Source organism: Curcuma longa, chromosome 12, assembly GCF_044706935.1.
Source record: "Curcuma longa cultivar G26 ecotype Majalengka, Jawa Barat chromosome 12, ITB_CL_G26_1.1, whole genome shotgun sequence".
Lineage (NCBI taxonomy): Eukaryota > Viridiplantae > Streptophyta > Magnoliopsida > Zingiberales > Zingiberaceae > Curcuma > Curcuma longa.
Genome location: NC_133872.1, coordinates 6,951,200 through 6,964,185, shown reverse-complemented (window position 1 = coordinate 6,964,185; position 12,986 = coordinate 6,951,200). Strand labels below are relative to the sequence as shown.

The 12,986-nt window shown below is 40.2% G+C and overlaps 1 pseudogene; it reads right to left on the bottom strand.

The window, feature by feature from the left end:
* Window positions 1-8,595: 8,595 nt before the first annotated feature.
* Window positions 8,596-12,428, bottom strand: LOC141842819 (uncharacterized; annotated as a pseudogene).
* Window positions 12,429-12,986: the final 558 nt, after the last annotated feature.

The window sequence follows — 12,986 nt, the reverse complement described above, 5'->3', positions numbered from 1 at the left end:
TTGTACTTAACTCTTTAGGATAGTAAAAGTTTATCGGTCTTAAAATTTTATAAATGCGAAAACTCTCGCTCTTATGAGAGAGAGTTTATTAGTGGATTGCCCATTAGAAATGGTTAGGGACCGTGGGCATTGGAGTAGCAGGCAATGATTGTGAACCAAGTAAAAACAAACTTATCACCATTTATATTCCGCTACAATTACTTTACTTTGGTTTTCGAAAGCTTTTTGAACTTATGAAAAAGTGACAAACACGCTATTCACCCCTCCTCTAGCGCTCACTTCGATCCTAGAATTGGTATCAAAGCGAGGGGTGGTCGAAATTAGTGCAACCACTAATCAAGCAAGTTTTTTTTTCGCTCTAATTTTCAATTAATTTCCTTCCGCACTACCAATCCAAGATCGTCTTGAGACACCTTTTCGTTTATTTTTGTTTGTGTATAAGTTTTAATGGTTCATCAAGAAGACTACAATACTGCTAGACCTTCCCTCTTCTCCGGTGAAGATTTCATCTACTAGAAAGGGAGGATGGAATACTATTTAAAGACGCAACTGGAGATGTGCATCGTAATCCAGACACTGATGTGAACCCAAAGAGAAAAATCTCAAGAACCCACAACAAATCGAAGAAAGAAAGAAGGAAAGTCTAAATCGATAAGAAAGATGAATAGAACCTCGACCCGATACTTAAGAAAGTCGAACCTTGATATAGAGGAAGATGGAAGACGCCACAACCTTGAGATGGAGGTTGATAAGTCTTTGAACGCCACAAGGGGATGCCATAATAAGTTCTAGTTCAATGAAGAACCAATAACTGAGAACCTTATCATGTTTTAGATTGAAAATATGCCAAAAGATATATGTGTGGCCGTCACCCCCTTTATTTATAGCTATAGGATGACCTAAAAATCCTAAAAGGCCAAAAGAAAGTCTATTTAGTAAAGGCCTATGTAGACTACTTAGCCATTTTAAGCTTATGGCATCATTACAACCCAAATGAAACTAGAAATTGAGCCTACATATCTCTACTACATAAACATGAGACTAAGTGGCTACTTAAGTCCATCCAGGGCATGAATTAAGTTGACTAAGCCGCATGACTTGCTCTTGGTCAAACCTTTTTCTATTGTTACTTTGGCTTTCACATCTTCAATTAGCACATTAAGTGCTTCTTTCATCTTCTTAGCCTTAGCTCTTGTAATTGGGTCTCCATTGATGCATAATGGATTATCAACAACATCTAGAGTGGGTTGAGTATGATCCATATTAGCTTGTTCGGCAACTTGTTCACTTGGTTTGACTCCATCAGGATTCATGCTCCCAACCGACACAGACCGCATCTCATAGTCATGCAAGTAGTGGGACACCGCCACGAAGCGCAAAATCAAGGCCGACGCAATAGCAACCCAATCCCTATAATGCAATCTCACCAAAGAAGAGCTCAACCGAGTTGGTCCCTTCATAAGTGCTAAGGACTTATGGGACAAGCTCATTGAGCAACACGAAGGAACGTCGGATACAAAGGTGAGTAAGCGCAACTTACTTTTGAATAAATTATATAATATTTTAAATGCAAGATGGTGAATCCGTGAGTGGACTACATGCAAGAATCCAAGGCCAGTTAAATTGTTTGCATGCCATAGGAAGCCTATGGAAAATAGAGACGTGATTAGGTATACCTTGAAAGCGTTGCCACGGAACACCTTATGGGCATCAATGGTTGATGCGTATAAGGTTTCTAGGGACCTTTCAAAAATCAAGTTGAATGAATTATTTGTAAAATTTGAGTTCCATGAATAAACTAACGCTAATCTGACCGAGAAAGGGATTGCACTTCTTGTAGGGCAATCAAAGGAGCGCAAAGCAAGACACCGACCCAAGGCAAAATCTGAAGACATATCGGATTCCAATAGTAATGACAAAGTTGCCACCGAACTAAATCTAGTTCGGGAGATATTCAGAAAGAAGAAGAGCTTCAAGAAGTCAGACATGAGGAAGGTGATCCAAAAAGCTAAATCAAGCAAAGCTCCTATCAACAAGGTCGAAGTTATGTGCTACGATTGCAATGAGAAAGGACACTTCAAGGTAGAGTGTCCTAAGCAAAAGAAGGAGAAAAGAACAAAGAAGAAGGCACTAAAGGTCACGTGGGACGAATCCTCGTCAAAAGACTCAGAGGAGGAAGAGAACACGAGATTCTTGGCTCTACCGGCAAGAGAGAAGCTAGCGGAGATCGAGTCCAAACTTGACACTAAATTCAAAGCTGAGTCTAAATCAAGCCATCGATCCGTATTCGATTCAGAAGGCTCAAACAACAATGTAAGCGATAAACTAACTGATAAATTATATTCGATTATTGGCAAAATCCACAGTCTAGGTTAAGTCTCTCCAAAAGGAGGTAATGCTCCTTAAAGAGAAAATTAACTTCAGCTCGTCAATTGAAAGGTTCAAACTGGAACTTCGACTCAAGTCCAACTTGACAAAAAAATTCTGATCTGAAAATTCAAGTTGAGGATCTAAAAAGATCTTTGAAAAAGTTCATTTCGGACTCTAAGTATTTAATATGATACTTGAAACTCAAAGGATTGTGTACAATTGATCTGAACTTGGACACAAAATCAGATATAGATCATATTTGTCTTTGATAAATCAAACTCAAAAACCTCGAGTCCAAGCATGAGTTCCTAAGTCTAGCTTGATCAATCAAGTTGGATGGAACCAATAGGTCTCTAAGGATCAGATTCACTATCTGAGCAGATCAAACAGGAGTCATGATCCAAGGGATCCAAAATCAAAACTATCCTAGCAAAATAAGGCTTGCTTGATTTTATTTTTTATTTTTTCTTTATTTTGTTTTGAACTTAGATTGAAGCTAAGCTAGTTTAAGGATATAGGCCTGATTAATACTTGCCCAACCTAGTTCCAGAGTGGGACGAGATGATAGGACGCTAGGGAAACTCGGTCTAGGTAGTCAAGTAGGGGTAAAGTGTACCCTATTTGGTCTGCTTAGCTGAGTGGAACTAATCGAAGTTACCTTGCTAAATCCAAGATTAGTTAGGCCAAAGTCTTTCCTTAGACTAACTAAGTATATAATTTCATGAACTAGTTTTGTCTTAGAAAGTGGTCATTGCTCCGATAACCAAAAAGGCCTCTGTGCCTCGCCACTACATATAAGCTAAAACTTAAAATGTATGCTTAATTGATCGACGGTTAAACTATTATATTTGAGAGGTGTCCTAAAGTAATCATCTTATGGTTATACTATTTATTGGATAAATAGTAATTTACTATTTGAGTGCACATTTTCTATATGTTTGATTGTATCTTAAACTTATTTATTGAACGTCCGCAATACGATTCATAGCATGAGAGAATTTGTGATTGGATCACAACTAATAGCATCTCTACATGTGCAATTATGAATGCATTGAAATTATCCCTAGTCGAGAAATTGAGGAGTACAGACGTCATCGATTCTGTTGAGACTGATATGTGTTAAACTCCCTATTTTGCCAAGCAACTGTTCTTACTAGCTAGAGACATTGAATGTTGAGAGTTAAACGTAACTAGTTCATTGGAGTGACCTGCCTTGAGACTTCATATGGTTCTATACATATGTCAATGAAGATCTCAGTACAGCTTAAGTGCGAGTTTCCTTTGACTTGCGGTATTCAAGTCACCTTGATCATGGAGGCATATACTTTGACTTCTTAAGCACACATCTCTGAGGAGATGTGGACTCGGGATGATTGGGTATAAGTCAAAGTAATTGAAGATGTTTGAATAGCCCATAGAGGATTCACCACTCTTTTTAAAAAGAGGCGTATACCCTACGATCACTTGTTAAGATTATTACTAAAAGTCTTTGGCCAAAGTATTACATATTAAGAGTACGACATTTTTGGACACATGTACAAGTAACTTGAATCATCAAGCTTGGACTAGGTGTCACGTAGTCAGCCTAGCAGGAATTGATACATATAGACCATGTCTTGAACTATGTGGATATAAGACGATGAAAGGAACGAGACACATTTCATTATAGCTGCTAAAGGATTTAGAAATTATTCTAGAATCAATCGTTAATTATTTGATCAATTGGAGATCATGATGTACTACTAGGTGTCACTTATGATCATTTCGTAATTAATGGTTAATTACAGATGGCCAACATAACTGGGAGCCTATTGGGTCACACGCATTACAAGTTTTCCAAAGGACTTAAAATGAATTTGAGAATTAGATTCTCAGATCAAGAAAAATAAAGTCTAGTTGGATCAAACAAAGGCAAAATAATGGACTTCATCTTAAGAAGATGAAATAAATAAAAGTAATTTGAGTTAAATAGGAGGTGGTTTGGTTATTGAATCAAACAATTCAGTTTTGAACCAAATTGAACCAACTTGGTTTGGTTCATGAAGGAAGATATTTTGGCAAAACGGAAGCAATGATGGGCTTCGTCTTGTGAAGACAAATGAACAAAACTGATTGGGATTAAATCAGAGATCGTTTGGTTATTGAACCAAGCGATTTAGTTTTGAACCAAAATAAATTTAGTTTGCTATAGTAACTGATTGGTTAAAAACAACTTGGAACGGATCGCCTTGATATTCAGATGTAGGGAAGGATATTGATGCCACACTCAAGAAAGATGAGAAGGTGAGTGATAAGTCATGAGGGTTTTGATCGCCACAAGTTGTCTTGATAAGATCAAGATTAGTTCATTGCCTAAGAACCAAAGGAAGCTCTCACAATAGAGAAAACTCTGATTTCATTCAAACTCAACATGCCTTAGCCATACAAGAGTTCTCCTATATATAGACTTAGTGGAGGTTGAAACATTAACTTCTACCACACTTCCCACTAAGCTTTAAATATCCACTAAGACCCACTAGGTACTAATTATGCACCATTATCATGCATGCATGCATGCATGACATTTATTTCCCACAATTCCCTAATACTAGCTTAGGAACTCCCAAAAAGCATTAAAAACCCACCAAAAGACATCAAAAGTCACTTCAGAAAATTCCCCCAAAAATACCTACAAAAATTGGACACTTGTAGCCCTTGAATGCATCTTGGATCATGTAGATTTGGGCCTTCAAGTTTTGTCTTCATGTTGTCTCAATTTCACTTTCAAGTTGAAGGAATGTGATCCATTTAGTTGTTGCCTCCATTGTGCATTGATCCTCCTTTTACTTGAGCTCCATTATTAAGCCTTCTAAAGCTTGCTTCATTCTCTTAGTCTTAGATCTTGTCATGGGTCATCCAATTCCCTTCAATGCCTCTTCCTCCTTGGCTTTGTCTTGTAAGCTTGTATCCCCTCCTTGGTCCACATCATTCGGTCTGCTACAGCAACTGGACCAGTTCGCTACAATAAACTCTAAAACTTAAATCAATTTCTTTCTCTCGATTCTTCTCCCCGCTCGGCTGACGTCGCCTACACACGCATGTGAGAAGAAGTCTCGAGGCCAGATTCCATCGACGTCTCGTGGCTCGATTCCGCCGGCGAGAATGACGGAGAGTCAGGTATAAGGAGGGTAGGCATCAGCTGAAGCCTAGGCGAGCAAACCCTAATCGTGCTTCTTGCTCGCTGTTCGCGTCGTCCGCCTAGACAAAGCCGTCACTGGCCGAGCTTCTCCTCCTCGCGAATATCGCAGGCCCAAGCCTCTCCTCTATACGAATGTCACTGGCCTGAGCCTCTCCCGAGTGCTTTGTTACTCCTGATTTTGGGTGACGGTGGCCGAGCAACAATACCTTGCGGCGGTGGCTGATGGCAGAGCCAGACAAGGTCTTCGGCATCTCCTCTTTGGGGCGTCGGCCTTCCCTCTCGAATGCAGCTTAGCTTCCCGATCGTGTTGACAACCGACTTTTCCCTAATCACGATTTTAGTCTTCTGTTCACGGTGGCCGATTGTAGGAGAAGTTTTTCGATGCAGTCGTCCTTCCTCTTTAGAATCCCAATCTAGCCAACCAACCTTCTGCACCAGCATGCAAGAAAAGGGTTTTCTACGTCGTCGATCGAAGAACCCTAATCGCCCCGCCTCTTGTTTGATGCTTCCTACGAGATAGGGATCAGCCGAAGGTTTTGAAGCTTCTCCCAGATCTTGCCATCCACGGTCACGTCCTTAAACTATTGTCAGAGCTTATTTTTGTCTCGCGAAAACGCACGTCTACACTTCTAATGTAAATAAGAACAGAACTAGAAAGTATTCAGATTACAATAGAAAGCTTAGGGAACTTATAAGAGTTTTACAAGCTTAGACTTCTATTGTAATGCAACTTCTGCCTTGCAAGAAGAAACCTTAGTGGTTTATATAGAGAAGATAGTAAGGACCGGGTACAAGTGGTAGCCCCATCGCATCCTTATCGTATCTCTCTCAATCCACTAGGCTTAGTTAGAAAGTAACTAGACTTAGTCATAAAGTAACTAGGCACACTAAAAGACGGCTCCCCGGGGCTCAGTCTTTTATTAAAGTAAAGTTAAAGTATTGGATTCTGCGGGATTTCAAGGCCCACCATTGCTCCATTATGGTGGATGCTCCAGAATCTCCTTTATTACGCACTGGTAGTGGAGAAGTGCGTTCGAGAGTTCTTTTCTTGTATTGATGATAGCTGGAAGATGCTGTCTCCAATAATTGTCCTTCTTTGTTCCTTCTCGGTGGGCGTGATATCGAAAGTCATACTCTTTGAGCTGGCAGATTTGTTCCAGCTCTCTGATGTTATTGAAGACTTGTCCCACTGCTTCTGCTTCGATTTAGGCCATTCTTTTTCTGATGTTATGGTCTTCAAGGTGCAGAATAGTCCTTCCATTGGATTCTTGGGCCAACTCTTCGTATTTACTAAGGAGTTCAAAAGGTCTGCCAACCGGATGGTGGCTTAAGGGTTGGGCCTTTCCCTGGTTTGTTGTACTACTTGCTCCATAGCTTCCACTGTACTGGAATTCCCAGTCCAGTGATGAAATCCATGAAATTTATCCATCGGACTCGAGAAGGGTTATTCTGAGCAGTTTTATTGAAAAAGCTGTTGTTGGCCTGACAGTCTGTTCTAATCATTAACTCTGGCTTGTCTAGATAATAAATTTTAAAGCTGTTCAGACTATTCATCACTGCAAATATCTCTGTGTCAATTGTGGACTTAATAGGATTAAACCTTCCACTAGCATATGCGCAAATTTTTTCTTCAGATTTTGGGTCGTACTTCTGGGCCTTCCATTTTGCAAATACCGCCCCATCCTTCCATGGACCCATCTGTCTCTAAGATGACATAGCAATTTTCTGGAGGAATATCAAGGTCCGGCAACTGCTGTATCATTGTTTTGACCTTCCTGATCAATTCCCAGTCTTGTTTATTCATCCTCTTTTCACCTACTTGCCTTGTCTTTGAGTATAAGGGGCCCAAGGCTTTTCCCAGATTCGGAATATAGCTCCTTGCATAATTCAAGAGGCCCAGCCATGATCTGAGTCCCTTAGTTGTGGATAGCTCTTCTTCTTGAAAGTCCGCTATCTTCTTAATAACATGTGGTTGCAGTTTTATCTTTTTATTTCCAATTGTGGCCCCGAGAAAATCAATAGTTGGAAACCCAATTTTCATTTTTGTTGGGCTAAGAATAAGCCCATTTTTCTTGCATATCTTTATCATTTCTTGCAGATGCTCCATATGTTCCTGTTCACTTTTAGAGAATACAAGGATGTCATCTATATATACTGCAATAAAACTTTCAGTACCTTTAAAGCATGCATCCATCTTTCTCTGGAATACTGAGGGAGCATTCTTTAAGCCAAATGGCATGACTAGCCATTCATAAAGACCGTCCGGGACCCAGAATGCAGTCCATTCAATTGACTCTGGGTGCATGGGACCTGATGGAAACCACTTTTCAGATCAAATTTTGAATAAATAGTACTATTACTGACCCATTTAATTATGGTGTTTATGCCGGGTAAACTGTATTGATCTTTATGGGTATTGTCATTGAGCCTCTTGTTTAAACACCATCCGTTCTTTTCCTTTGACATACCGTCCAGTTAATGGGTCAATTGTAGTACCTGAGTTAACAATCATAGCAGTAGTTCTATGACGGCTAGTGGAGGGTCTGATTACCTTTAGTTCCAGCATGCTTGTTTTCTGAAAGTTTCTTCCAGCTGAGGTGTAACATGTTTCAGAGGCCGATCTTCTATCACTAAATCTGGATTTTTTATTTCAATCTTGCACTGTACTTGATTCTGTTTCCAGTACTTCATTAGATCTTCACCAATATGATCTGTCTTCTTTAGTTCATTTAATAGGGAACTGAATTTTGCTTGAAATACAGGAATACTTATCTCAGTATGTATGTTCACATTTTCCTTGATTCTGTAGTATTCCTCTTCTTCAAGTTCTAGCTCCTCAATTGCAGCTAGGGTTGCGGGTTCTGGTTGAGTCTGTATTGTAGTTATATTCTTGTAAAATGTCACTTCCGATCCTTCTATACGTACCCCCCCCCCCCCCCCGCTCATTGCACGTATGAAGTTGCAACCCAATATCATTTGTATTCCTCCACCTATTTTCATTGGAAATGCATAAGTGTAAGGAATGTGAAATTGATGCTCACCGATTTTCATGTATCCCCCCTTAGCTTCTTGTTTGCAGTAGTCTGGGAGTTTATTCCACTGAAATTTACCACGAAGGTATTATCTTCAATTGCTTCTTTAGGTACTGATGACTGGTCTATGCAGCATGTTGTCGCACCTGTGTCCAGTATAGCATTAATTTTAAAAGGTTGTACCTTCGGGACTATTACTTCTATTGTCAAATTGTACAGTCTGTTGGGGCTGCTTTTTGTTATAGTGGTTGAGGCTGAGTACTCTTTGCTTGCTCCTTCATCAATGAATACTTGAACTTCCTGCTCTATAGGTTGACTCACCATACCTCTGAGGTCATGGTTTTCTAACTCCAGCTTTCTATTGTCAGTCTGGCTTCTTCTAATTCAGCATCACCTTCCATTCTAGCAGCTTGAAGTTCCCTTTGGTATTTTTCTTTGCAATATTCCAGCTCATCCTTGAGTCTTTGTATTTCCTCCTCACACCAATTAATATACTGCCTCTGTTCCTGAATCAAAGATCGAGGATTATATGGTATAGCAGCAATTTTTGCAACAGGTACCTTTATGTTGTGGTAATGAGGTCCACATTGTCCGCAGGAGGCTATCTTGCATTGAGGGCAGTATATCCTCCATTTATGCATTGCTTCCCTTCCGCAAGTATGGCATTTCAGAATTTGTTGCTCTATGTCTTCATTGTATTGCCATTTGTGAAGGCAATTATGCTGCTCCTTTGAGACTTTCACCATTGGCTGCCATCCTCCTTCTTCTATTCCGAGCCAATAGGTCCTGCTTTCTTCATGAAATACCATTATATATTCTTTTAATAATAAGTTTATACCTTGGCTTCGGAATGATTCTTCATTCTCCGAGATGTTGTATATTGCATCGCTCATGGGTTCTCCCTCATGTACTGATAGAATGTCATGATCATCAGGAATGTCAAGCCCTTCGAACATTGCCACTCTTTTTATATTCCTCTTTTCACTAGGGCAGTCTTGCACAAAGTGTCCCTCTTCTCCGCATAGAAAACATTTGCATTTCTTTGTTGCAATTAAGTGCTTTCGCTTTTCTACTCGGGCATGTGAGCTGTGGGGTTTACCTTTGTAGGTTGTAGATCTTCTAGCTCCATACCTCCTTCTTCTTTATTCTTAGCATAATATCCTGGGATTGGGATACTTCTGCAAAATGACAGATCCCTTAATGATTTGCTGAAATTTGCCTTTTTGCATTCTCCTTCCAGGTATCTGAATGTAAACAATATTCTTGGATGTACTCCCACTTGACTCCCTTTGTATTTTTCTTCAAATTCTTGTCGTATGATTGTGCCCAAGTCTCCCGGGAGTTTAATCCAGAGTTTTTCAGATAACTCAGGACTTGTAAACATCCTTCCTGTTTTAGCTGCAAGGTGGAGATAATCATTTAAGAAAGGTATAACATCTTTCATGTTAGAGCAACTTAACCTTTCCAAATCTTTGTATGCTTCAGTCTGCATTGCTGTGGAGCCTTGATAGGGATCTTCTAGGGTAAACATTCTCCTTATCTGAGAAATTATGTTTTGCGTTCCTTCCGCTCCATCTGAAGCATTCAAAATCTCCTGGTATTCACTTGGATAACTCATTCTCCATTGAATCCAGGTGAGTTTTTCTGTTTCTCCAAGCAGATTTTCTATAAATTCCGCCTTTTCTTTGCCGCTTGAGAAAGCCTGCATTGCCACCAAATTTTTTGTAATACTTTCCCATCGCATGAAGGCTTCATCAAATAAGCTCAGGTCTGCTGGTATTATGAATATGGCTCCCGTCTGCTGCTGTGCTGAGGGTAAGGACCATTGCCTTGTATAGTCCTTTGGCTTAAAATAGGCTCTTGATGTTGATGCCTCATAATCAGGCTTCCTAGGCTGTTGTGGTAGATCTACCGCTGGTGGATAGCCCACTGGACCCATTGCTGTGTCCTGTGGTGGCCTATACTCCGAGATTGCTGATGACGAAGCCAATAATTCTTCAAGTCTGTTTATCTGAGGATACTCCATATCCCATTGTGGCTCATCTACTCCTGCAGCAATTATGTTAGTAGAATTTGAATTACAAATGTTTGAAGTGGGTGGTACCTCCCCCACCATCTTCCGTTGCGAATGGATTAACAAATTCATCTTGCGCCTCTGATGTGTTAGTCTGTGGGTTGGATAGATACTGTAAATATTCAAAGAAGTCTTCTTCAGTATCTTCATCATTGCTAATAGTAACATAGAGGAACTCTTCTTCTGGTGGACACAGTTGTTGTATGAATGGTGTCCATGTGTTGTCCTGTATTTGTACAGGTTGACTTAGCTGCTGTAGCTCTACATTATACTGAGCAATTCTTTGTTTACTCTGCTCCTGAAGTTTCTTGGTGTCATCATATGCCTCAGCTAGATTAAAGTGCTGGGGTTCCATTAAAGCTTCTTCAGTAAGCAATTGTTTTTCTTCAGCTGATTTTGAGAAGCTTGGATATTCAATGTATTCACCCTCCAGTTCTTCTGCTAAGTCTTCTTCTGCATAAAGCTTTTTAAGATTTAAGCATACAGAGCATTCTTCTTCGTTGTGTTTTGAGGTCGAAGGCTTATCAGTCTGCGGGTTTGTTGATCCAAACCCCTTGGCTCCCCTTTGTGTAATATCTAAATTCTCAACTTCCATAACAGTGGGAGTTGCAATATATTCAAATATTAACTGGGCAATGCATTCATGTTTTTGTAAGAAAATATCATTTTCAGTGAGATTAAATGCCAGAATGCATACCTCCCCTCTGTAGTCAGAATCTATAACTCCACCTCCAATAATAATTCCTTTTAGTCCTGCACTAGACCTTGGTGCTATTCTGCAATATGTTCCTTTTGGTGGTTTAATACTTAGTCCCGTATGGAGTAGGGACCTTCCGTATGCTGGGATATCCTGTGCCCTATTGATGGCCAGGTCATATCCTGCAGATCCGTCAGTTTTTCTTTCAGGAAGTTTAGCGGATTCTACCAGTCTTTTGACGTACAACACCTCCTGTTCTTGCGGTTCCTGCTGAATAAACACCGCTATAGTGTGCTGCCTTAATTCTTCTTCATCACTCTGGACCTCTTCATCTTTCTGATTATATTTTGGTTCATATGAGGTTGATGCTGCCTGATAGTCTTCAAATCTCAAAGAAATTCTTCCATCAAGAAGGTTCCTTGTGTTGACATTTGTGGGCTGCATGGGAACGTTCACTCTGGATTGCCTGATTATCCAGTTCTGCCCCAGTACATCTCTGGTATTATAACTTCTGCCTGGTAGGGCCCTTACGCCATGGCTAGCAAGGTAGTCAACAACATTTTGGACTTCATAGGCAAACCCCACATTTGGAGTATTTGAAAGCTGGCCTACTAGTCCCCTTGTTACAAGTAGATTGGCTTCACCATTCTGCCAATTATCGTAACCCCTTGCTAGAATAGAGATTTGGATATTTCTGTAAAAATCTGACACGGTTAGCATGGTATCTGGTATAACATAAACTAGTTGTGTACCATGAGTCAGATCTATCTCCATGGTGGCAAAGATTGCCTGATCTCCTTGCCATCTATTGTCACGGAATACTACCAGTGCAAGTGTTCCTTCCTCTTGTCTGTGGAGTATTTGGAGTCTAACTTGGATGACTCCCATGTGGAGGAATCTCATCCCGCTTCGCTGCAGCTGCACAAAACTTTCTGGTTGAATAAAAGTTCGGTCAACTTGATTATTAGTTACCAGTATTGCCTCCTCAGCTCTATGCACATAAACTCGATGATGAGCATCATCACGTCTCGAATGGTAGAGGACTTCCGCTGGGACTATTGAGGCTCTTTCTTGCATAGACAGCCTTAGTTGTGCTTGTGGATCAAGCTGCTGTTCCAGGGTAATAGTATTGTATGGTTCACCCCTGGTTATCCTTCTCCCTATTCTTTGAAGAGCTCTTTGGGCATTATATCGTCGTCTTTGTCCTTGGCGATAATCTCTAATTTGGTCTTCAAAGAGGGGTGCATCTTCTGTTCCGTTCCTCCTTATTAGTGTTGTTACAGGAGGATCTTGTGTAAACGCCCTTGTCGTCATTTTCTTGCTTTAGCTTTTTCCTGCTCAAGAATTTTGTATGGATCTTTAAATATTAGTAACCTTCCAGACTTTGGAACTGGTTTTTCACTGATTTTCAACTCGCTGATTCTTTTGTTCAGATTTTCTATGACTGAATCTGGTAGCGTTGTTGAAGCAGGGACTTGTGCTTGTTTCTCTAGCTTCTGTATCCTTGCTTCCAAGTTATCAAGCTGCTCCTTGATAGAAACCAGTAGTTGTATGGCAGTGTTATTTTGTTTCACTATAGCTCGTGCTACTGTAAGATTTCCTTCAGTACCAGGTCTGTAGAATCCTATTGCTGGT